Raw genomic sequence first — 27354 nt, 5'->3', positions numbered from 1 at the left:
AAGCTGGAAAACACAGGAAACTGGTTCTCTTCTGGTAGCTTCAGAAAGGGGTCAAGCCCTCCATGCACCTTACTTTTAGCCCGGTGAGGCCTGCATCAGACTTCTGACCTACAAAACTATAAGACTTCTGACCTACAAAACTATAAGAGAACAACAATTTTTTGGTTGTTGTGTTTAGCCCTTGAGTTTGTGGTAATTTGTCATAGCAACAATAGAAAACTAATATAGTCAAAACCAGAAAACAAAGAAATAATCATGGTGGTGATAAAGAATCTTCCTCTTTGTTTCTCCTCTCCCACCCCCTGAATCTTGTAGTTACTCTGTGTGGAAGGCCTACTCTCTGTAAGGCACTGTGTTCATTGCTTTACATTATCTAGGCTCTTCAGTTTTTATTTGACCTTGTTAGTGCATGTGATTAATACTTTGTGGGATTTGCTCAGAGCCTTGCAGTTTTTGTGTGACAGGGGCCAGGTTTAAAGTGTTTTCTCTGCACACAAAGCCTCATCTTCATTGTAGGACTGATTGAGCGGCAGTAGAACTGGGGGCTTAGCATGTGGATCAGACCACTTGGTTGGAATTCTGGCTTCTCATTTTTATGGGTTGGACATACTCACTCACACTAAATCTTCAACATATCTTGGCTTTCATGATTGTTACCATTAGATTCATAGTTGACACCATAAGAGAAATTGCTGTCATAGGAAAATGTGGTTCAAGGGACTATGACCGTGTCCATTTTATTCAGCCTAATTATAAACATAAACTTCTCAAATTTCATTTCATCCCTGAATTTTGTCTTTTGTTGAATGACTCTCCACCTCATTAAAGAGTGAGCTTGAAACTCATTAGTTCACGCATTTACTTGGCATCTACTCACATGCACATACATTTTCAAGTGATTGGGGACTCTTTCAGGCTTGATTAAAATATTTGCAGTTACAAGGCATACAGTCAGATGATTTGATCTGTATTTGATAATATGTTGAGCTTCCCCTCATGAGTTACTAGCTTACCAATTTTTAAAAAATTTCATACATGACTTCTTCAAATGAAAGGAAACTCTGCCTTTAGACTAGACAGCTCAATCTACATTATTAACTATTAAATTCTCATGTTGCCATTATCTTAATTATAATAGTTGAATTATCCATGTTCTCAAACTCTTCATGATCTGTTCAAGGCTGAGAAAGTTGTGTTTAACTCTATTACGACACCTTGGTTTCTGTCCATATTATCATTTCTTATGTCCTTGCAAATTTTGGCTTAATGTGTCTGAATGTTGCATTATTTGACTAATAAGTTTTACACTGCTTTCATACCTTCATTGTTATAACTTTCCCCAATATAAGATCAGCTCTCTTTTATCCCATTTCATGCTTTTTATCTTAAATTGTACATTGTCTAAAGTTAATATTGTCACCTCTACTTAAATTTAATTTGTATTTGCTTGAGAAATCTCTACTCATTCTTTTATTTTTAACATATACATGTACTTCCAAATTAAAGCTATCATAGCAGTAGCACATAGGGTTTGTCTTCCGACTCAATCTGGTAGTCCTCTAGCTATTTCCGACTTTTTCCAAACTGATAAATTTAGTCTTGTCTCTTTATTTTTGTGGTTATCTCCCTCTTTATGTTTTCTTTACTTTCCTTCCATTTTTTTGTGTGTTTTTAAAACATCTTTTTCCTGATTTTTGTTTTGTTTTGTTTTAATGGACTATGCTTTCATCTTCTCTAGTGATTAGAAAAGGAAGCATCTTGATAGTTTTCTTACTCATTTTTCAAAACATTTAGCCTCTCTTTTTGTGATATTAAAGTTAAAACCAAAAGAAGACCTTTTCTCTATGTGTAAGGAAATGTATTTCCATTCCTCCCCCCTTCCATTTATTCATATCAAAAGTGATGCTGGACTCAGAGGGATAATAAAATCATTTTTTGCTTCTGACCTATCCTTTTACAAGAATTACTGACATTTGCATTCTGATTTGAAAATATACTTACAAAGTTTAGTCCTAAGACTTATGTGTAATAATTTCATGGTTATCACTAGGTATTATATTCTGGCTTTCTTATTTCTCTAGTTTTTAATTTTAATTCTAGTTTTAGTAGTCTTTTTCACCTCAAATTGGTCTTTCTTTATGGAACGCTGAGGGTACCACCTTTCTGAAGTTTTTTTCCCTTTTTGTTTGGCCATGTTGAACCACAGTTTCTTGATGCTTATGTGCATTCAGTCAATGAGAACTTCCTTCAAAATCTTTGTTTTCCGTTTTTCCTCTTGGCACCTTTCTCCACATACTATCCAGTAAGCCAATATGTGTATTGTCCTTCCCAACTATCTACCCAAATTGATGGACTGAATTGAAACTACAACCTTTTAGATACAGTGAGAGCAGTACTTGGATAGAACCCAGGGCCTCTGCATACTAGTAAGGTGCTCTACCACAGAGCTACTTCCCCAGCTGCCCCCTCCCCCTTTTTGTGGTGCCAGAGATCAGTTCCAGGGTCTTGTGCATGCTAGGCAAGCACCCTACCACTGAGCTACTCATTCAGTCCCCAATACATCACATTGTCAGCTTTCTCCCCTCTTTTGTGGATATACCACCTCCCCAGATGTAATGTGCTGTAATTATTCCCTCAGCCTTTTTTTCCCCTCAGTTATGATTTTCCAGGAGTGTTTCTATCTAAATAACATAGAACTATAAGTGGATGGGAAAGAAATTTAATATTGGTCTGTTTGAAAACCAGCACCCATTTTGAACATAATGGCTGCTCAGATTCCTGTATGATATCAGGGTCCAAATCTCGGAGTTGAGCTGTTCATTAGACCATGGTATCAGGAAAACAAACAAAAACTACTGCTCTTCCAAAGAAGTGAACTGTTCTGTTTTATAAGATGATGTCTGGATAGACTAACTATTTTCTCACTCCTGACCCATGGGCCTAATGATCACTTTAAATTTTTCCCAGATTTCTAGCTCTTCGTTCTCAGTTTTCTGTGTTAAAGTTTTCCATTTTCATGTGTATGTTGTTGACAATTGGGAGAGGCAATGCCAGGGGATGGTGGCCAGAAGCCACTTTATACCAGAAGTCTTCTGTTAACTATACTTAATTATTATAAATAATGAGTACATTTGTCAGGAGTACTTTCACTTACTCATTCCAACAATCCCTACCACCAGTTTTCCTAAGGATCAATTAAATTAACACCTACTGTACATCAGACATTTAAAAAATTATACTCATAACTTAATAAAATAACTAATACCCCCCCTTTTTTCCCTCAAGAATATTGTGATGAAGGCTATAACATAGGAAGTGTGAAAGGTGTATGGTCACCAGGGTCCAGCATGATTTTTTGTCTTGAGAAACTGGAAAAGCAACACAGAGAATATGAAACTTTAGTGAATCTTGTGGTATCAACAAATATTCAGAAGCTAGATAGGGAAGTCAGGCCATTCTTTGCAGAAGGAAAGCTTTGGAACATAAACTAATGTAGCATGAGATCTGGAGGTGATGGTGGTATTTAGGTAATTAAGCTGAAGAGGTTTGTAAGCCCTTATTTTTGGATAGTGGACTGGAGTGCAGAAAGTCAGATGGTGGGAAGATCAGATCCTAGAGCCGTTAAAATCATCTCTGCCAGTCAAGATGGAGGAGTGAAGTCAAATAGCAGCATCTGGGATGGAGAAGTGGCAGGTTTACAAGATCAAGGATGAGGGAGGAAGAATGCGTAGTTTGAAGATTAGTTTTTCTGACCTGCTGATGTTCAGCTGTATGTGACAAAATGGTCAAAGTAATTGGTATGTTAAAAAAAACCCCATATCTATTTTCAGCACCTGTAGATCCCCCTTTTGCCTGCTTTGGGTTATCACTCGTGTTTGGGTTGTGATCAAATAAGCCAGTCCATTTTAACATGCTCTTTGTGTGTCTGTACTATCTTTCTTATTGTGCCAAAGAGTCACATTTCTAGTGATGAGAAAATGAAAACATAAATGAATTTGACATATCTTGAGGAATCCCTGTTAGGTATAGCTGAGTAATGAATCCTATTTTTGTGATTTCCAATCAAATATTCTTTTCACTAGAATTATCTGCTTTTTTGCTCATGAAAAAAATCATGTAACTATCTGAAAACTCACAGTAATTTACAAGTTATTTTGTATCTTTGTTATAGTTGTAATAAGTCCTACTTCCAATGCATATATTTCTTTTATATATTTCATATGGGTGTGATTAAAACATATCATAAGAGAGACAAAGTAGAAATATTACCCTAAAGTTTCTGAGAAACTAACAATCTATTCAGAGATCCAAATGGTGTTATCCAAGTGAAAATATTATTTATCCCCCAAAGGAATTTCTACCTATTACCCACAATTCAGTGAGATAGATTTGCTTCTCATGTTTGAGTTTCATCCCCCAAATCGTTTATCTTTTATTCAACTGAAAAAAATAGATATATTCTTAAACTATTACTGACAAATTTTCTACTAATGGAAGAATCAACAGTAAAACAATAAAAGTCCTAATACACACTAGATTTGCTGGAACAACTTAAAATACCCATCTTATAAACTGATGATATGAAACATTTATGTGTTTCTGAACTGAGAATTGAATCTCCATTTGCTTTAGTCAAATAATTTTTAGAGAGGTACTAGAAATAAAAATATATACATACACATCTATATAAAGCCAAGTTTAATAACTTTGTGGTATTATTATAAGAAATGACATTCTTCTTATATTTTTACTGCAGGGGTAAATTTTTTTTTTTTTTTGGAAAATACTTAAGAGTGAACTGAGATATTCACTCCAGAGACTAATGCTAAAATGTTTAGTGATGCACTTGTATTAATTTAAAAACATAACTTGTTAACCATTATATAGTATTTGTTTCCAAACATTTGAAAAACTCTAATAAAGATTCTAACACAATTGTAATCAGCCACAATCAATATGCAGAGGCTGGTTTTCATTTTCCACTTTGCATTGAGAGGCAATTCTTAAAGTACTGAAGACCAAGCTGTACTTGAAAATGGCTGAGATTTACTTGTGCTTAGATCTCTTCTATTCCTCCTCAACGTTCAAGACATGCTTTCATTTGATAAGGAGGCTTTGGAAGCAGAATTTTAACATGTAGCTGTGTGCATTTAGGCATGCAAATAGACACACTGTATATTATTTTGCTTTTACAGTAATTATTTTCATTTATGAAATTCTAAATTCAATGTTAAATATTGAATATTTTGGTTAAGTGACAGCTTGTGCTAGCTTTAGGATATTCCTACTTGATAATTATTCATGAGAAGAACAGCTGAAAACAAACTAGTTATACACCTTGGCAAATTACTGTGATTGTAATTCTGTGATTTTTCCCCATGGCCATGTGACTTTATTATAAGTACTCTAACAGTGCAGATGTCCAGAATGTTCTCGTTGTCACAAATGTTATTCCTATATTCAAAGTTTTTGAATCACTCTTTACTACCTCAGTGGAAACGTGACAAAGGAGATGAGACATGCAATATGTATGATAGAACATATGTAGCTCTTTTTGGTGCCTGGCCTCCCTGGGTTTGGAGTGGGTGCTTACATACTTGGTTCTTCTGAAATATAGAAGCACTGGCATTTTTGCGAGATCCAGATATGATGGCAACATTTCCTATTAAATGTTTACAGAAAGGAAAAAAAATAGCCCCAATTTATTATCCTTCCAAAAAAAAAATTCACCCGAAAATCAAATGTTATATCCCTACTCTCCTTCTCCCTTTTAGTTCCTTCCCCATATGGTTCCTGAAATGTTCCTCCATTTAAATGGATTTTAAAGCTCATTCCTTATAGTTCCTAGAGCATTCATTGCTTTTGAGAAAAAAAAAAAAAGAAAAACATTTTAGCATGTGCTATTTTTGTTATTCTAATTAGCAAAAACAGCTGGTCCTGTGCAGCTCAGACTGTAGTCTTTTTCAACACATTGTTCAGATTTTTTTTTCCTTCTTCTTCTTCTGTCAAGCTACAGGCTACCACCTCTCCTCTTCCCACACAAATCAACCCCCAAAACACCTGCACACACAACCTTAAATATCACCTACATCTGCCATGAAAAGAAGAGGGAACCAGCTTCTCCTTCCTAGTGGCTGGGCAGGGCACCATGCCCCGAATTATGCAGAAGGTGAGCAGAAGTCATTCTCCAGGTTCTCACCTCCTCACCGACTTTCCACTCACCAAGCATTTTCCCTGTGTCTCTAAAGTGCAGCTATCTTACAGGTTTTTGTGTCGTTTCCTTTCTTTTTCTCAACCCCTTCTGGTGCATAGGAGTAGCCTCTTGTAGAAGGAGGGATTGAAAAATTGGATAATCAAACCTTACTCACAATTTGAGTAAGGTATCTATCAAAGGCATGTGACTGCCAATGATCATTGGAGCTGATCAAAGTCACACTCTGTTGCCATGACAACGAATCCCCATCTTGTTTATATCGAGGGGTACGCACCACAGGAGAATAATGTTCAGACGAATTAAATTTGTGTTGTTGAGAAATTAACATGCAGGATGGTTAGGAGTGAGTTGAATGGGTGTTTATCAGTGTGTGATTTTTTTTTTAAGGGAAGAGGTGGTGACAAAATGACACCTAGAGGGTGTCATTGTGGGAGTCCAGGTGAACAATGAATGTTTAAACAGCACATTTCATAGAAGGGGTCCAGAGATGAGGTAGTCCTCTTTATTTATTTATTTAGTTTATGACTGATGAGTTTCAATATTTTATTAAAATAGCAATTTAACCACAATGAACCAAGAATATCTTAATTTGGTTCCCTCACTCCCAAATATACAGCACAACACAGTAGTGATTTCAAATATCCTTGATCATGATAAACAACAGAAAGGGATGAGGTAGTCCTGTCTGTTTGACTGCATCATTGACATATTTTATGAGTCACTCCAAGTTCTTCAACTCTTTTTCCCTTTTTCAAAATTTAAAAGGAATTACAAGAGCATGTGTCTTGTAAGTTTTATACTCATTTATCCATTGAGTTGGAAACAATTCTTGGCACCTTTAATCTGCTAGGCAAAATATAGTAAGATTAGTATATTTTAATTTTCAAGGATTCAAGACCTGCCCTAGCTACTTTTTGGACTTCTAAGGTATCATTTTGTTATGAAGATGGTAAGTGTTAAAAATTATTTCCCATGATTTTTTTTTTTGATGGGGCACCTCTTGCTGTTTTAGATTTTTCATAACCAGTTGAAGTCTCTTCAAAACACATACAATAGTCCTGGGCAATTTTAACATTTTTTTCATATTCAAACACAAGTTCCCATTGCCCCTTCTCCAGGTACAGGTTTCATGACATTTTCTCTCTCCCTGGCTCCTTCTCACTCCACCCAACCTCCAGGTCAAATGCTTGCACCATAATCCTCTTTCAGCATGGAACTATCAGTTCTCTCAGGAATCATTTACTCTTATTTTCTGAGATAAGCAAGATTATCATATGTCCAAATATCAGTTTCTTTCAGGTGCTCTCATTAGTTTGGCCTTCTGCCTCTTTATTCTCCTTGTTATTATTCCCAATATGAATTCCACAAATATTTGAAGTGACTGCCTTTTAGGGGCAGTGCTGACATTCAGGATGCAACCCCAGTCCAGGGGTTCCTTACTGTGATAAAGGAGAGAAACCAGTGCTCACTGACCGCCTCTTGATATGGTATACCTCTAATCCTACCACAACTGGAGGAGGTGAGTAATACCCCCAGCAGTCCATGGAGGAAACCCAGTCATGGAGTGGCTGGGAAACTTGCCTCAAGACATGCAATGGCAGGCCACCTCTGAACTTGGAACACCCTGCTCTGAGATGTAAATTTATTTTGTTTTTGTTCCAGGCCACCTTGGGTGATAACACAGATACACACATACCTGTAAAATAGCACACAAGATGCCCACTCATATAAATGAGTGTTACCTGAGCATTAATGGCAAAGGCAGCTGCAGAAGTGAAAGCAAAAAAAAAAAAAAAAAAGGTTTCTGTAAACCAGAATGATCAGGAATAATTCTGAGGAGAAGGTGGTATTTGACAAGGGCCCTGAAAGGTGCAGCACTGTTTAGGTGAAGATCTGTTACCTCTGTGGACCACACGTGTTGGTTGGTGTTCAGGACATTTAGGATGCATGCTCGAAACAGAGACAAACTCTTTGTGTTTGTATTTCTCGTGGCTTCCACAAGATTAATGCTCTTGTGTATTTTCCAGCTGGGGTCTAGCTTTATTTATTTATTTAAAAATACCTAAATTGTTTCTTAAAACTAGCACCCCTAGACTGGGATATAGTGGCTAATATCTCCCTAGTTTATCGAGCTAGAAGGCCCTTGGGGATCACAACTTTTGTGAGTCAAATTAAATCCATGAAGAACTAGTACAGCCAACCTCATGCGCCATTTTCTGTTGAACGTGCCAGTCACAGATACTGGTAATTTCAGAAGAAGCCAGTAATCACTGCTCGATTGTTTACTTCAAGCCTTTCTCCTACCAAACTTTGATGACCTGTGAATGTTTCAGTGAGTCTCTCTTCGGACTGCTGGAGGTGTTGTTAATAACAAAGAAGAGTTAGGAAATATCCAGTAGAGAGGACTGAGTCAAGAACTAAGGGATCCTGGGTCTCTGTTCCAACCACTTTACTCTGTAAGCCTGTAAGGCAATGTCTCCTACTTCATCAGTTCTTCATCTTTACACAAAGAATGATGAGGCTGTTCCCATCACTAGAGTATTAGCAAAGAAGTATTGAGTACTTCCTCTGACATTTTTAACTCAGTTGATATTAATTTGCTACAACACCTTTATGGAAAAAAAGTCATTTTCATAATAAAACTATCTTGCTACCCTGGAAGAGGTCCCATCTGTGTTCCTCTCCTTGGGGGAAACAAAGGCTGCACAGTTTCTGTCTGCCTCCCCTTTGTGTCCATGGAAACTGTCCTAACCTAAGCGACCTGTGAGCTGTGCAATACCTGCACACTGACCCGTTCTCCCACAGGAAGGTTCTTTTTGTGTGTTGACCAAGACTTCAAGGAAAATACATTTGAATTTTTTTCCCTTGGAGTCATCCTTCCTCCACTCCTTGCCCTTCCTCTGACAATATAAAGCTGCTAAATTTAGGGAACAGAATTCTTTAACCAAACATATTAATCAATCATGTGATTTGCTGGCTAACTGTGTTTAAACTGCTTGATTTGTGTATTTGGTGAAGAGGAAAAAAAAATTCTGGTCAGCGCCTTCCAGGAAGTGAGTTAATCAACTGGCAAATGATGCCTGGCTTGTTATTAGAGCTGACAGGTTATCTGATTATTATAAGAGAAGTTTCCCCACCATATTCCAAACCACCATCTGAGTATTTTCAGGAGGGTTTAACCTTGTCTAAGAAACTGGGAGAATGTATCCTACTGCTTCACTTAACAACCTGATGCACATGTTGGAGAATTTTGAAAACATTCCCATAAAAATCTACTAGAGGCTGTTGCCAGGGTGAGTCATTGAGATGTCACAGAGATCTGGCAACCGGTTAGCGCTACCCCTGCCCAGACCCTACCCACTGCTCCAGAGAGCTCTGTAGGATTTTGAGGTTTCAAAATGGACTTCAGGCTGGGTGGTGAGGGAGATTCAGAACAGGGAGCCCTAGGGTCAGCTTCCCTGTGTGTTATTTGAGCATATAGACTGTGCAGGGGGTTAATGATAAAATCGTGAACTTAGCACATGTCTTTGGCATTGTGTTGTTCCCTTCCACAGTGGGTTGTCAAATTAACAAGGGCATCAGGCCCTTCTCTCTTCATACCAGGAGATCTGCCACAAATTTCAGCTTAATCATCTTTCACTCACTTGGTACATATTGGGGTTCCAGTAGAATTGTGCAATTGTTCAGGAATTGTTAAATAGGTTTTGTGTGGAAATGAAGTTTCCTGAAATACATTTGCATCATCAGAATCTAAGCTTCTGTTCCTGGGCTATTCTGTCATCCCTTAATTTTCCGAGGGGCTTTTTCTCACAGTGCTATTTTTATCCGGTATAGAGGAACAAATTCATAAAAGAAATCTCAATTTGTTCAAGCCTGATATTATGTGTATAATGACTGGATTCGACAATGAACTGACTTTTGAATTTTAGTGAGTGGTAAATGAACGGATTGGAAACCACTGCTTTTAGAAATGGGCTCCTTCTGTTCCTCTATTCTAAATTTCATACAGGAAGGGAAGTTATTTTGCAGGTATAGTTCTTTTGCCTGGAGGTTGATTTTAATTTACTTGTAATGGTGGTTTCTTTTCCCTCTTTCCATTAAAGTGTTCTTTCTATTCAAGTCTAGAGTGTTGGAAAAGTGTAGCAAGTATTTAGATCCTTTGTGATTTACAAGTTTTATGTATATATTCAACCAGTAGTAAGCCAGCAAATATTCTCTTTCCCAGGCATGGAGAAATATTGTCTAAAGGTAAATGAAAATGTCAGTAAGGGCTTAATGAACTTCATGAAGCCTTGGGAAAACAGGAGACCAGGGATAGCTTTAATGGCTTTCCTCCCCTCCCTTCCTCTCTCTTCCCCTCTTCTCCCCTCCCTTTTTCTCTCTCCTTCTCTCTTTTTAACATGCCAAAAAACAAAAAACAACCACCACCCAAAACAACAAAAACAAAAAGATAAAATATCAAACATAATAGAGCAAAAATAGAAGATTCAGGCTTAATTATCAGGGTAACAACGTAGACAGACAAGACTGGCACAGATATCTCACACACACATGTACACACACTCACATATACACACACTCACATATACACACACTCACATATACACACACTCACATATACACACACTCACACATACTCTTACCCTTCTCTACAAACCCTCTAGAGGCAGCACCTTCTCCAGTGGTTCTCTGTGGTATTTGGAAGATTAACTTTTCCCAGCACTTTGGTAAAGCAAAAGAGGCCTCCCTTTATTTCCTTCTTGCAGATTTCTGGTAAGAAAGGAATATTCCTTGTACCTTAAGAGAAGGAAAAGTTCACATTCACCATTTGTGTTCGAGTTCTCATTAGAAAAAATAGGAAAGTTAGTATTACTTCTTCTTTCTCAAACTCTCAAATTCAGTTAATAGTAATGTGCCAACATTAGATTCTTAATTTTTTAAAATTCTTTGTAGTTGTTTACATAGAATCCTCATCCATTCCCCTATTGGGAGGTAGTGCCAGTTAGCAGAAAGAATGGGAGATAAAGAAAGTGGGTTTGGATTTTAGTCCTCTGCTCCTTAAAACTGTATCACTTTCACTTGTTTCATCTGTGAAATGGACTAATATTTCATGGACTTCTGGTCCATAGAAACTGGGAAAAGATAAGACTTTAATGTTCCTTCTACATGTACACACAATTTTTATCATGGGTCACTAATATTCTCAGATTTAGCCAAGAGTCAAGAGTTTCCAAGTGCTATAATAAAATTATACTTCATGCTGAAAACCAAACAAGACAGAATTGGGGAAAATTCTAATTGTTTTTCCACTTTAAAAAGTATTTGAAAGTTTTGGGAAGACAAAAGTGGACTTTTTTGGACAATCGCTAAATGATTATAAACCCCAGGTTAACCTGTGTGTTGCCAGTTTCCTGGGTGGGCTGCTGATGTCCATTTATCTCTTTCTGACTTCCTGCTAGTGTATGTAGAATGGAGCCTCCTCATTCATTTCTGCAGTTATTACAGCTAGCTTTTGACTATCCTAGGATGGACTTGCAGTATTTTTGATGTACCGATCAACTGGACTAAGGATTTAGAATTACTTGCTCAATTTATGTTATATTCTTTCATTTTTGTCCCTGCTTATGAAATCTACAACTCAGCTGGACACCTAAAAGACAAGATACCTAATTACTGTTCCAGTTAATATGACTGCATAAGAAATTATCCCCAAATTCACTGGCATAAAACAATTATTTATTAGGTTCATAGATCCTATGGGTTGGGAATTCAGACAGAGCTTGACAGGAACATCTTTTCCTCCATTCACAATGTCTGTGGCCTTGTCTGGAAAACTTGAAGGACTGGGGCTAGAATCACTTGAAGTACATTACCTGATATTTCTTCAGCTGATGCTGAGGGCAGGAGGAAGCCTAGTTGGGCCTAGTTGACCAGGTCACTTACACAGGACTTCTTCAGGTAGGCCACCTTCAGGTGGCTAATGGAAGACAGCTGGGCAGAAGCTCTCTTGATTTGACTTAGCCACATACTGTCCCTTGCAGCCACTCAATTGATCTGAACAGTCTTAAGTCTCCCCAGGGAGGAGGAAATGGACTCCATCTCTTTTTGGGGAGTGAAAAGACTCTGAAAGAGCATGTAGGACTTCAAATACTGCAGTAGTCACTTCTGGAAAAGTGACTACAATTTACTACAATTACCTACCAGACAACATTGAGAAGTTGTAAAGCATAGACAGCTAAGTAAATATCCAAAGCGAAAAATAACTCCTACTGAGTAGGTGTCTCGTTTCTATTTATGAGGGAGAGCTATTTCTCTTGTGAAGAACGGAAGAAGAAATAGTTGTAAGCACAGCATCATTTGTAAGAATTTAACTAGATGGCTGGTGAATTCTAAAGAAACACTCCCAAATTAAAAATGAATACCAAAACTACATTGTAGAAATCAAATTTAAATACTTTTGGATGAATTGTTCTGGATAATTCCGGACTGCAGCGTTACTCGCATGAGCTGGATGTTCCAATTGTTGATTTTTCTTCTTCTAGGTCCCCTGGATTAAAGATGGTAGTGGTAAGTGGAGAGGAATGTGGTGGCCGCACCTCTAGTCAGTCTTCTGACCATCTACTCATTCGTGAGTGTTCAGTGAGAACAGAAACAATCTTTGGGTCACTGACTCATTCATTCATGCTTCCATTCTGCATGAGTTTGTCCAATACTCACTATGTAAAAGTCATGCTAATTGTTTTTTGCTCTGTCAAATACACAGATTAGTATTAATCATATCTGTTTTCAATAATAAAAGCTATCATTTATTGAGTACTTAGTATGTATCTAGCATTCTGCTAGCACTATATGGATTATGTTTTCCATCTTTCTGGCATGAATTAAAGTACATACTCTTGTCACCCATTTTACAGTTCAGCAAACAATTTAGGAAAAAATGATTCCTTGTTTAATTTTGTCCAGCTCTTTAGTAAGACATCTTGGTGTCACACTTTGATTTGTTGAACTGAGAAGCCTCCTCTTTTCCTGTGAGATACACTGCTTCTTTCAAGAGATGGTCTTTGTGTGTGTGTGTGTGTGAGAGAGAGAGCAGGGATAGATAAGGTACATTTATAAATAATAGTAGCATAAGGTGAAATTTGGTAAGTATCATTTAAAAAGCTATGCGAGTTGGAAAGCCCACCTTTTTGTGGGATAATTAATGGAGAGCATCATGGAAGAGGTGGCATTTGATTTAGAACTTGAAGAACTAGTGGTATTTTACTATGTGGTGGTGCAGATAAAGATGATAATCCAGATACTGGGAAAATGTAACTAGAGAGGGAAGAACATGGGGGCATTTGGGGAACAGTACATCATGCACATTAGAGGAATCCATGTGTAGGAGGGTGATTAATGGGTTAGAAGGCTGGAACTATGGGTTGAGTTCTTATCAGGAAAGATCATTTATGGCAGCTAAGTTGCAGGTACTCGAGAGAGGAGTGATATGGACAATATGAGCAACAGGAAAAGGAATTCAGCTGGGCCACTCAGGATAGACTGAGAGGGTTTTAGGAGATGCTAGGAGTTTTGCAATAATCTGGAATATATTGATGAGGGCAAAGATGGTATTGGTGACAGGATCTACCAAGAGTGAAATGTGTTGACATTTCTATAAAAAGCTCACTGCAAATCTGGAGCAAAGAGATGAGCCGTTTGTTATTATGTGTATGGTTTTCACCAACTGACCAATTATTCAACAAAAATGTATTTGCTTCTACCTGTATATATACCTACCTACTTACCTATCTAATCTATATATGAGCTTTATTAAATCATACTCTTCAGAGACCCTCCTGAGCACCTGCATCTAATTTGGAAATGTGTTGTCATGGCTCCTGTTGAGACTGGTCTACATTTGGATGTTCATTTTCTATTCCGTTTATTTCGATTAAAGGCTTTGCTACTAGACTCCTTACAAGTCATACCCCATGAATATGAAGTCAGAAAATAATATTAGCAGCCCTGAAAGTACTGAATTGCTGGTCAGTGTTGTTAGGAGCAAGAGGAATAAAGGTTTAACAGTGCATATTGTAAGCAATTTGGTAGAAAAGGTTTATCCAATTTTTGCCCCTGAATTAGTTGAGATTTTTTTTTTTTAGAAAAGGAAATGATGTGCCTGGTTCATTCTGTTAACATTTCCCTGTCCCTGTGCCCCTCAAGGTAGGTCTGTGCACATGGAGAGGTTAATATTAATATTGCCTTTTTACAGCTAAATTATCTGGCTCTAGAACCATTCACAGATTCTATTAAAGACCCCTATGGAGGATTGCTTCTTCAAATAGGCATTTTAATTCACCCGGGTACAATAAGGTGTTACCTTCCTTTCATTAATAAAATGGGAACTCATAAAGAAAACCAGATTATCTTGAATTTATGATCAAGTAATTTTGTTTCTCTTAGCCTGGATAATAATTGTGAAACATCATTTTCCCCTTCTTTCCTTTTCCCTTCATACACTTCGACATTCTTAATTTCTCATGTTTATTTATCTTTTTTATTTTAATTTGACAGGGAAAGCTATCTAGGACCCCAGGAGGCAAACGCTGTGACTTAAGAATTGGTCCTTTCCATCTTCAATTTAATGAAATAATAAGCCAGTAATTGATTTATATTTATATTTACATTTGCCTTACAAATTCTGGGATTTTTGTCACCTTTATTGTAATTCCTTAAGTAGTCACTAAATTACTTCCAATGGACTCCATTTCCCCCTTACTTACCCAGTGACTGAAGTCTTTTATTTTAGTCTTGGGGGCTTTGTTCTTCTCTCTAGTTTTCCATGTCATTTGTTTTAACCTCAATTTTTAGTTTTCATTGCAAATTATAATTGTATATTTTTTTAACCTTAAACTCTTTGCTCATTTTTAACAGATGATTTGCTTAAACAATCTGCATTGCTGTATTTCTACTTTCTACGTGATCGCATCTCAGGTATCCTAAGGAGAACAGGCTTCTTGTATTCTTACCAACGTAAGAATAAATACAGCAAAATACAGCATTTGAAAGTAAGCCAGCTCGGCTTCTGAGCATTTCAGTTAACTTTGACAAAACCCTTTTACCTAAATTGTGATCTTCCTGGGTCTGCCTGCATTCAAGTACTTGTTGCTTTATTCTGTTCATTAAAGAACATATTTTTTGTTAATAATGCAAAGAAGATTAGCTATGCTTGTTAAAAGGAAAATTGAGGAAAGAAGAATCTGTTAGGTGCAAGAAAATGACATCAGAAATGACAGTTGATTGTGTGATAATTTAGGAAAATGGAAAACACTGAAAAATGTACATCTGCATGAATGTTGGTGAATGTAATCTCTGGAGCACCTACTATGTGTCAGGTGTTTTTCCATATGTCATCTAATTTAATTCCATAAATAAAGTATTGATGCTCCCATTTTAAAGATGGTCAAATTCAAGCTCGGGTAAATTGTCAAAATTGCCACAGCTAGGACGTGGTATCCCCAGAATTGTTTCCTGGTACCCTGACTTTCAAAGCTATGATGTTGTTCTGTGTCACTATGCTGTCTTGGCGTGCGGCAGCAGTGTTCATGAGCTGTCGTCTTCCAAGGAAATGATAAGTTCTGTTCTGTGACTTCTGCTTAAGAAAAACAAAACAAAACAAAAAAAACAATGTGTCTTGAAAGAATTCCATTAAAATTACATATATATTTTTGGGTGTTAAGAAATGAACACTTAAACTATTTTAAAAATTAATTATGTGGAACACCTGAGTCCACATGAGGAGAGAGAAATTAACATAATCCTGGTATCCCAGTTTCAGGAAACTTGACTTCTGGATTGGGTTTCCTCAAATTGAAACCCAGTAAAAGACCACCATGAGATACCAGCATGCATTCATCCATTGATTCACTTCACTTAAGGGTGTTGAATGACTATTGTACACACGGAAATATGGCCATGGCTCCTGAGAATTCTATTAGGTTGTGAAAACAAAGCAAAATGCAAAAAGTTTTAAAAACTTAATTTCAGTATAATTTGAATAGATGCTACAAGCATGCCCCTCCCCCTCCATGTCATCCTTCACATTGTCACCTAATCTGCTGTTGTCACTTCCAGGTTTCAAGCCTCTGACAAATGCCATTGTGTGTTCAGTGACTCTGGGTCCTTCAGAGCCTGTTACCTTCCTGCCTTTTCAGTCTCATGTGGAGCTGTCCCCACCCCTCCCTGGAGCTCAGCCATCCTGTCCTGCTTATCCTTCCTTCTTCAGGACAGTTGCTTTTCCATTTCTTTTTTCTTTCTTTCTTTCTTTCTTTATTTTTATTTTTTTGGTTTGCTTGAGTATATTGAACATCTTTCTAAAATAAACTGAGAAAGCCATTCTAATTCAATGGAAGAGATGCTGAAAGATTCAAGATTAACATCCATTATTAGCAATGTTAAATTGAGGGAAAGATCCATGAATTGTGCTCATAGAATTCTGCCCCCATGGGAGATGGAAGGGTCAAGCCAAAAGCCATCAATGGGAAAGATGAAGAAAGATGGGCTCTCAGAGCAGGGGTTTCTGGCTAGAAGCTGTTCCTTGCTCACAGTGTCAATTTTTTTCTCCCAGTCCCCTCAGGCTGATTCTCTAGGCTAAGATGGTGGAGATGGTGTTTGCTGTAGTCGAGAAAGAAAGTGGCAGGCTGAACCCAGGGGTAGTGCTGAAAAGCTTCCCGAGTCACGCTTGGCTCAGGCTTCTCCAGGGAAGTTGCTTTTCCATTTTCAGACCTGGGCTCTTGCTGCTTCCTCTGGGTGTATCCTGCCCTCTCTCATTCAGGAGGTGCAACTCTGTCCATCTTTCAGGATTCCAACTCAGATGGTATCCCTCCTCTGCCATTTTTTCCCTCCAATAACTTGCTCCTCTCTAGGAGGAATGAAAAACAGCTCATCTTCCCATAGTACTTCATGTTACAGCATGTTATAATAATGCGATTAAAATATTGCTGTTTGATTGTCTCTGACTAGAGTACAAACCCCTTCTAGAACATGACTTTTATTCATTTTCGTAGTTTTGGTCCCAGCACACCAGCTGTCTGTAAAGGTTGGTGAAAGGCATAGACAGAGGAAGTGAGTAGGTGAGTGCTATGGTAAGAGGGAAAATTTTTTCGGGAGCTGTGGGGGAGGCTTCCCAGAGCAGGTCTGTGTAAGTGGGGCTTGAAGATTAGGACTTCGATACTTAGCTCTGTGCAGGTCTCAGGGTGGTTGGAGAAAAGGCACCATGAGCACAGAAAACTGCATGTAAGAAGGCTGGAGAGGATATGGCCTGTTTGCAAACAGCAAATCAACTAAGGTCTTTAAAGTTTGGCATGTACAAGAATGGAGATGGGGCTGGGTGCAGTGGTGCATGCCTGTAATTCCAGTGGCTCAGGAGACTGAGACAGGAGGATCTTGAGTTCAAAGCCAGCCACAGCAAAAGGGGGGCACTAAGCAACTCACTGAGACCCTGTCTAAATAAAATACAAAATAGGGCTGGGTACGTGGCTCAGTGAAAAAAAAATTCAATATGGAGATGGGACAGTGTTTGGAAAGGTTCGGAACACAAGATGGTATCATGGAGGGTGTGGGAACTTCACTCTCTTGTAGAGATTTTTGGGAAGCTATGGGATGTGTGGCTGTCACCCAGGGGGATAAGCTTGCACTTAGAGGGCTATTAGGAGAGACTGGATCTTTCAGTGTGGTCACAGAGCCCTGTGTACAGAGTTGGTGCAGGGTGTGCATGATCTTGCTAGGTTCTTGAGTCTGTACCAAAAGTGTCTGGCTCAGCTTGCTCCTCAGGCTCTTAGTACACATTTTTCTGATGCTGTCTGTTTGGATCTCTGACAATCCGATTTTATTCCCTGAACACTTTCCCTTGTTCATCAGCTTTGGCAATCTTGGTGTCTTTGCTATCTTTTTAAGAAAATTCCACTTTGGGAATTCTACTTTTTCTGCTGTTTCTGCCTGAACACATTGCCTCCTAGCCTCTGCTCAGGGACTTTTCCCCCAAGGACCTCATCTAAACTAGCACCCATCTCAGCTGCCTTCTCATTTTCTACCCTGCTTTGTCCTTAGTGCTGTCTTATTTGTGCCTGTTTTTACTGTCCTATAAAGTACTTTATTTTGTTGACTATTATATTCCAGCACCCAGGACTATGCCTGGCATATATTAGGTGTGCAGTACACATGTATTTAATATTTTAGTGAATAAATGAATGTTAAAAATCCCCTTGGCACTGTCATAAGGTCTGATGGGCAGCCACTTGGCCAGTATTGTCCAAACATTTTCACTGCAAAGCATAGAAAATAAATAATGTTTGCCTGGTGCAAGATGGATATTGGTGGAGCTTTGGAGATGTCTATATGGTGCTTGATGAAAAACAAAGGAAAAATATATATATATATATATATTCATTTGTTGTAAGAAAAATAAAAGCAAGTCCCAAAGAACATATTAAATATTGAATTTTTATAAAAGCTCTAGAACAAAAATCTTGTATCAGAATTATGTAACCTTCATTGCGTTTTGGCTGAGCTATGGCCTGTTTGCCCTTCACCAGCAGGTGCTCCCTGTTGTCTTTTCCCATTCTGCCTAGATCTCAGTTCTGCCTTTGGGCAGAACTTGCTTGCAGCACATCATCCCTACCTCCATACCATACCTCCTTCACTGGGGTGGTTTGTAGGACCACGGCCCTTGCTATGATGCTAAGGGGTGCAGAATATGAGTTGTTTGCCTTCGCCAACATGATGGAGTAGTAAGGAAGGAATGTTTGTGAAAGTTTTGGCGTGTTGGAGGCCTCCTTGCTTAACCGCAGCTGAGCAGCACCATCTGCTTGGGAACAGCCAATTTGTTGTTTGTTTTACACTGAGTTTATTAAAGTTACCCAAGGGAGAGAAGGAAGGGCCTTATTTGGAAGCTTGTTTCCTTGAAAATCTGTATGATTTAGTGGAAAGAATGCTAGAAAAAATTTCCCCAAACCCAGGTTCTAGTCTCATCTATAAGAGACTTATGATCTTATAAATTGTGGATTCCTTGGAGTTTTGGTGACTATAACTCCAAAAACAGAATGATGTATTTCCTGGGTGTCTCAGGGCTATTGTGGAATTACATCAAATTATAGAGTGGCAAACTATTGAGTGTACTATCCACTTAATATGCTAAGAAGGTGCCATATAACCTACTATGTTAAATAAGTATGGTGGTGGTCATTGGCTTTAAGTTATCTAAAGGTTTGTACATCAGACTCTCAAAGCTACAGAGTTCCGTTGAGTGAAAATTTGATCTCCCATTGTAGACCATCCATTGGGGTTTTTCAAAGATAATTCCTGTGTATGTGAGTGCATACCTAGATCAGTCCCTAAAAACATTTGTCCAGGCCAGGCCTCCTTAGTGGCTTCAAAATCCACTACATCTTTTACCCTTTAAAAATAAACAATTCCGGCTGGGGATACAGCTCAGTGCTTGCCTAGCACATGCATGTCCCTAGGTTCAATCCCCAGCACTGAAAAAAATTAAAACAAAAAATAAATAAATAAAAAATAAAGACTCCCAAGTAAGATACATGTTGCTATTTTAGACCTGACAACTTGTTAAGTTATATGTTCCTAAAATGAACTCACTGGCATCCAGATTTGTCTACAAGCCTTGAAATGAAGATTTAGTTATACGCTGATTAACATGGTCTTATTAAAAGTTACTGAGACCTTATTGAGACTATTTGTACATGTTTCTCTTTTATTATAAATATTTAAAATATGTAATTCAAATTGTTCCCTCTCTTACTCTAAACTCAAGGCACAAGTGGGGACTTTGTCAGTTGTCTTCTTAAATGCACCTATGTTTTCCAAAGGTGATTCGGTCTTATCTGGTGAAATAAGCTTTAGGTCAGTTCTCGGTGGCAAGGTGTACTGTTCCCCATTAAGCACTGCAGTAATTTTGGATATCCTTAATTTTTTAATCTTAAGAAGCATCAGAGTCATCACAAATATACTGTCTTTTCCAAGTGTAATATTGATGATTTGTTTCCATCGTTTTGATAAACATGTTGAGGAGTTCTTTAGTGTTGTCGCTTCTTATTCTAATGTCTCAATGTCCCTGTGTTTCAGGAACATTTTTTTCCTTCTTTTTGTCCCGGTGAAATCTTTTTTTTTTCTTACATCTACTGCATAAGCATTGAGAGGAAAATAAATGTTTTTAAAAAATTATCTTAAATTACTCACATTTTCTTTAAACACAAATATTTTCAACTTGGTGTTTTGAGTTTCAGGTGAAGAGTGTAAGAGAGACTGTAGAAAACATTACTTTGGGGGAAAGATCCTATTTTGGATCCACAGATTGAAAATCAGATTTTTCCTAGGATTTTGCAGCATATGGAAATTGACATCCTCTGAAATTTGGAGACACTAAAATAGAAAGTGAGGCCAGATTTATTTTCCCTTTTAGTAATCTGGCTCTATTACCTTGAATAAACTAGTCTTTAGTGAATTATTTTTCTTATACTAAAAGTTAAATAAGCTCATTTTAGAAAATATGAAAAAATTCAGAAATATATAAATAAGAAAATAGAATATAAAGAGTATTTCTAAACCCAGACATAACTAGAGTGTGTTTTAAAATATTTCTTTATGGGATTTTTTTCCCCCTGCTTCTCAGATCTATATGTTTTTTTAATATCAGGCCTTGATCAGTTTATGCCCTTATATTTTGATTTTTCTTCTATGAGTATTTCCAAATGAATAAACTGAAAAAAAATCATATAGTCAATGGTACATTAGAAGACTGTATATTATTCTTCATGCAAACATGGTATAATTAATTTTACTACTCTTATCATTAGAAAGGGACTTTTTTTACTATTAATAACCCATAAATGAACATTCCCATACATAAATTATTTTTATTTCTAATTGTTTCCTTGGAAACATAAGACATTTTGTGTTTCTTCTATAAATTTGATTTTTTTAACATCTTCAATATTAGCTTTTATCAAGGCAAGTTTTTACTCATTAGAATGTTAGAAACATTAGTTTCCCTTAGTTAGAAACACTGATTAGAATATTTTTTCAAAGTTTTTCTAGCTATTCTTTATGCACTAAATATCCACAGAGTCCCTCCTCTGGGCTGGAATGCTAGGCAGGGTAGATAGAGTCTCCTTTCTCACCAGACACACAGCACAAGTTCAGAGAAGACTTTAGACTTCTTAAACCCAACTCTAAAATCACTTTGCAAGCTAAGAAAAAATGCAGAGATTTTAATTATAGTAGCACAAAACCCATAAAATAGAGAATTGTTATTCTTCCCAGTAGAGTATATGCCAACTGTAGGCACCACACATCTATGAATGTATTCTGAGTTTCAGGAAAACTGTAGTATTCTTCATTTGTCCCTGTGTATTATTTTAATTGTAGCTCTCTCTAGGGATTTCAGGTTTTTCTTTCATGTTGAGGAACATCTCTTTTTCTTTTTTCTCCTTTTCTGTTATCGTATGTATAGAAGAAAACTATTTTTTTTTGTATATTTAGTTTATATTTGGCCACCTCCTGGAGCTCTGTTTTTAATTCCACTTGGAAACAATCTTACTTTGCAACTGAGCTCTGTCCAGGCCACCCCACCAGTCATGTGAAGCTGATGAGTTACACAGTCTCACCTGAGTGGGAGAGGGGCAATATAATCATCTTAAGTAAGTAGTTACTAAGATTTAATGAAGCAGGGTGTGGTGAGGCACATCTGTAATTCCAGTGGCTTGGGAAGCTGAGGCAGGAGAATCATGAGTTCAAAGCCAGCCTCAGCAAATTGAGGTGCTAAGCAACTCAGTGAGACCCTGTCTCTAATTAAAATACAAAATAGGGCTGGGGAGGTCCGTCAGTGGTTGAGTGCCCCTGAGTTCAATCCCCAGTTCCAAACAAAAATTTTTTTTCATGTTTTCATTAAAAATTTAATTTCATCAAAGAACTTGGTGCAATTTTTGGCTTGTGATAGCATGATAGTAAGCATTCAGTAAATGGCAGCTTGCTATTGCCATTTCCTTAAATTTTTTAACTCATCACTGCTTTATTTCAGTTTAGTCTAATCACTATACTTACCCATAACTAGTAGTTTTTTTTTTATAAACTTAGATATTTAATTTTTTGTAGGATAAACTTTATTATTGATATTATTTTTATTATTATAACTACATAGTAAGTTTCACCTACTATTTTTTTATTCCATTTACATTTTAAATTCTCATTATGTCATTGAAACTGCTGCTTTGTTTTTATTGTGATCATATAATATTGAAGGATATATATTTTTCTTCTCAATTTCTTTGTCCTTTTGTGGTAGCTAAGTTTCTACTAGCAGTATACATTAAAAATTATTTTCCCTAATTAAAGTTTTTTGTTTGCTTTTCAAAATAGTGCCGCATGTTCATATTTTGTCTTAGTTATCATATTCGATATTGTTTCTCATATTTGCATAAAATGTTCCTATGCCTCCTGGAATCCTTTTGCTTTATGGATTCTTTTTTTCTTCTTTCCTTTCTTCAGCTTTTTTCTTTCCAAAGTTACTTATATGTTCTATAGTTTTTTTTTAAACACACATAACTACCTTTAAATTGAAATAAAACTTCTTAAGCCTATATTTCTCTAATTACCACTATAGGGAGAAAAAAAAAATCTGACTTCGTTTAATTACTGTGTAATACAAGAAATTACTTTCTTTCTACTACTTTCTTTTCTTTAAATCACTTCCAGTGGGTGTTAATACAATCTAGAATGTTAGATCCAGATCACAAACGTTAAGTAAGGATTTTCTGTAAATATTATGATTCTCTTGCAAGAACACATTTTATAAGGTATTTTAAAACTATTAATTCATCTTCATAATATACTTTAAACATTTTGGATTTAACATTGTGTTTACCAAATTTATTTTTGCAATAATACTTTGCTGTTTTTCTTTTAAACAGTTTGTAGTGTTCTCTGTTAGCTTGAACATACTTTTGAAGAGCTTCTTTTAAGAAAAGGCCACGTGGATCTTATACTTTGTGAGCTCTTGTGTATCTGAGATCATCTCTTTATGGGCTTTGTAGATGTACCACAGCTGGTTTTATACAGAATTCTTGGGTCCCAGGCTTTTTCCCACAAAATTGTGTAGAAGATGTTTCATTGACACCTAGGACTTAATGAAGCCCAAGAAATATAAGACCATCTTGTCTTTTCACTTTATTTTAAGTAAGCTTTCTTTTCAGTACAGATTGGATATTAGTATTTTTTATCTTCCTGCCACCCTTCCTGTGTGTGTGTGTGTGTGTGTGTTGAAAAACAAGGTCTTGCTAAGTTTCCCAGGCTGACCTTGAACTTGTGATCCTCTTGTTTTAGCTTCCAAGTAGCTTGCATTATAAGCATGTATCACCTTGCCCAGCTGGTTGCTCATTTTTATTATTATAACTACATAGTAAATTTCACCTACTATATTTTTATTCCATTTACATTTTAAATTCTCATTATGTCATTGAAACTGCTGCTTTGTTTAGCTGCTTTAGGTGGGCTCTTTATTTTCTTTCTTCTTAGAACTTTTCTCTTTTAACTGATTGTTTTTGTTATCCTTTCCTCTACCCTCTGAAAGTGTATCTTGTATGAGCTTCTATGTCACTGATTGAATTTTTTAAGCATAATCTATGCAACATCTTTAATGTGGATTCATTTATAGTAGTAGAATTCTAGATTATTTTAAATCTTTCCTTAAATCACTTCATTTCTTTATCACCTACACATGCATCTCAACTTATTCTTTTGTAGACCAGTTTGCTTGCTGCTAATTTTGTCATTCATCTCTTGCTTCTGAGGGAGTTGTCTGAAATCTTATTACAAACACTGTCGAAGCTGGATACCATGGCACATGCCTGTAATCCCAGAGATTTAGGAGGCTGAGGCAGAAGGAATTCAAGTTTGAGGCCAGCATCATCAACTTAGCAAGGTACTATGCAATTTAGCAAGATCCTATCCTAAATTAAAAAATAAAGAGGGCTGGGGATGTGGCTGAGTGCTAGAGTGACCCTGGGTTTAATTCCTAATACCAAAACAAAGACACCCCCCCACCACCACCAAAGAGAGAGAGAGAGAGAGAGAGAGAGAGAGAGAGAGAGAGAGAGAAACAAACACTGTCCGTAAGTTTTCTCCCACCTTCCACATTTAATTAAGAAAAAAGCTGTGGTCTGTGTGTTTCTCCTTTGCTTCTTGTGTGCTGTTATCCTGTGCTTTTATGCTGGATGATAAACTGCTCTTTTGCAGTTAGTTGGTTTATCCAAGAATGAGGTGTGTTTTGTCTAGGCCAAGTTTTGGAAATGGACCATTCTGGCCTATTAAATTCCGCTTGGAACCTCTCACTGTTTTTTTTTTTTTTGTTGTTGTTGTTATTAGAATCTTCCTTTCAAGTTTTAAACCAATCACTAAATGTCCAGTGTCAACTACTCATCTAACAGGTGACATTGTTTTGAACTAGGGAGAGACTTTCTATTCTATTTTGTTGTTTCACTTGGAATCATGTAAAGCCTCATGTGGATTTTCTCATTCTGTAAGTAATATGTAAAATCTGCAAAGTCCAAGCAGCATCTCTTCCAAGGTCTTCTCGAAGCAGACACCTCTGTCTTGGAGTCAACATGTGAATGCCTGTTTTACTTATGCATATGGGGCCTTGTTAAAATTATAGCCTAGGAGAAAACATATAACAGAAGAATATGACAGGTTGAGAATGGGGTGGCACAGTGATGATGGATTAGCTCTGGTTATCTCATAAAGCAGCTTCTACCCAGTTCCTGGTTCTGTGGTCAGGAGCTTATGCTGCTGGGAAGGGGAACAGAGTAGAGGCTAGAAGAACTTCCAACTCTCCCCCCTTAAACTCCCTGTCTTATCTCAGGGCTCCATTCATTCTCTGATTAAATGAAGTTTTTCCTGGAGTATATCAGGCTATCTATTAATATTTCTGGTTTCCACTGCTATTGCAATTCATTTCCATCTGCATTTCAAAGGTATGAAGAGAAGGGTAAGTCAGATCCCTCAGTACCCTCTGTAAAAACACAGAACCACAAGATGGTCAGTAAAGAGAAGCACTCCACAGACTGAGGATGAGACAGTGAGCAGTGACTGACCTTCAATAGGAAGTGGTTAATAGTGGACCAAACCCCAGGCTTCTCTGAGATCCAGAGGTGGCGGGGGGTGGGGGCGGATCTCACCACCATCCAGGTGAGAACATTGGATACAGTTTTTGTGTTTATATTAAACATCTCTTGGACTCATTGTGCATAACAAACAAAAGGGCTGTATAAAGGGAATTGCTAAGGTGCGTTAAGAAGCCAAGAATCTGGGATTTGGGGTTAGCTGATGATATATAGAAGATCTTTGCAATTCTATTTATTAACCTGCTTATTCCCCAAATCAAATCATCTGTTCATTGAGGTCTCAGCTGTGTATTGAGAATAGCATTTCAGGAAAACTGTCTTTCAACGCTCAAGTTTTGAGCATCCCAAGGGAGCCATCTTTAAAGATATCTCTCATTCAAGCATGCAGCTTTTGAATTCATATTCTTGTCTTTGTTCAGAATGGCACAGCTGCTTCTGCAACTGCAGGAAACTTTCCGACTTGAGTGAGGTCTGTCACTGTCATTTTATGGCAGACTGAATCTAACGGTGATTTTTAGTTCCTGAAATAATTAAACATTGCCTGCTCTTGTACATCTTCATTCTAGGGCTCCTTTTTCAAAGCACGGTTGGGACCACTACATTTCATTGCTTGGACTCCCTTCTTGGTAGAAATCTAGAGGCAACTTAGTGTCTTCCAATCTTGACATGGGCCACACTTAACTGGTAGGAAACATGGAACTAAATCCAGAACCAGGAAGAAGATCTGAAGAGTAGTGTATAGCTAAGGGTTAGTAACAATAACCAGAGAGAAGGGATTAGTTCACTCTCAACTTACCTATCCTACTCCACACAGGTGGGCCTCTGAGCCTTGGACTGAGGACCAGAGGACTGTTCAACAAACTGGATGTTCTGCTCAGGAGTCACTCAGATTACCAAGCCTACAGTTCAGGATGTATGGCCCAGGAGGCTCAAAAAAAAAAAAAAAAAAAAATCTTGTCAAGATAGGCAATCTCTGATGACACAACGACATACCATTAAAGTTTATGGAAAATAAGACTTTGGATGAGTCATTTTGAAAGTTCCGCATTTGGCAGAAACACTTTGCTTTGCAGTCAATAACCTTATGATTAAAGTAAGGTCTTTGTTCAATAAGAGTGCTGGCTGAACACTTTATAGTTCCAAATGCCCTACCATTTATTCTGAATTAGCTTGTTCACACTTTAATGGATAAAAATTTCCATTTTAGGTTTTTATATATGATTATGCATTGCAGTTAAAGCCTCTTTTTGGGAAAGGTTTTACAATGTGATTTTATTTGTTTGCTAGTAAAATTTATTACCGTAATACTTTTACCATCCTCATTTAATCCTCAGACTTCTCTTTAAAAAAAGTCAATTTACCATTATGTTAGCTACTCACACTGGGGTGGGTGGGGGCAGTTTCACAGTATATACATTCTTATTGGCTTTGTTTTATTCTGAGGACAGTGAAGTCAGTTTTTAGAGAAATAAATCATTTAGCCATATTAAGATTTGAAAGGGTTATAAATGGTTTATTTTCAGCCGTTATTATAAAAATAGGAAAAGGGGAAAAAACACCCCACACTATCATTTAAACATGTCAATTCTTCAAAATAGTGTTTGGGGAAAGCCATTTCTTTTTCCTCTTTTGAGGCAGTAAGTTTTGGTGAAAAAGTTATGTCTGGCATATTTCCTCTTGAGTTTTTCTCTTATAGTCAGTTTTAATATGAACATTTCAGAAACAAAATATATTCCTAGAGAGTATACTAGCAAATAAACACCTTGGCATCTGTATAGTCTAAATTAATATTCATTCATATAATATGTATGGCTAGATGGATTTCTCTGAATTCATTTGTTTTAAAGTTTAAAATATTTCTGAAAATTCCAGAAATAAAGCATTATAGTCCATTTTCATTTTTTTTTCTAGAACCTCATATTAAGATCCATTTTAGTTGTTGGTATTTTTGTCTTTGGATGTATATTC

General features: G+C 37.1%; 1 long non-coding RNA gene across 2 annotated transcripts in view; it reads left to right on the top strand.

Moving 5' to 3' along the window:
* Positions 1–27354, top strand: part of LOC125617163 — a 188752-nt gene that overhangs the window by 51680 nt on the left and 109718 nt on the right. Inside the window, exon 4 of one of the 2 annotated variants that reach the window (XR_007348061.1) lies at positions 15128–22070. The exons of the other annotated variant lie outside the window; for it this stretch is intronic. This is a non-coding gene — a long non-coding RNA (uncharacterized LOC125617163). Of the gene's footprint in view, positions 1–15127; positions 22071–27354 lie in introns of those variants that run through there. 2 annotated transcript variants of the gene reach the window in all.

The sequence above is a fragment of the Marmota marmota genome, unplaced genomic scaffold (genome assembly GCF_001458135.2).
Source record: "Marmota marmota marmota unplaced genomic scaffold, marMar, whole genome shotgun sequence".
NCBI lineage: Eukaryota > Metazoa > Chordata > Mammalia > Rodentia > Sciuridae > Marmota > Marmota marmota.
Note: the sequence above shows the minus strand (reverse complement) of the source record. Positions and strands in the feature narration are given on the sequence as shown.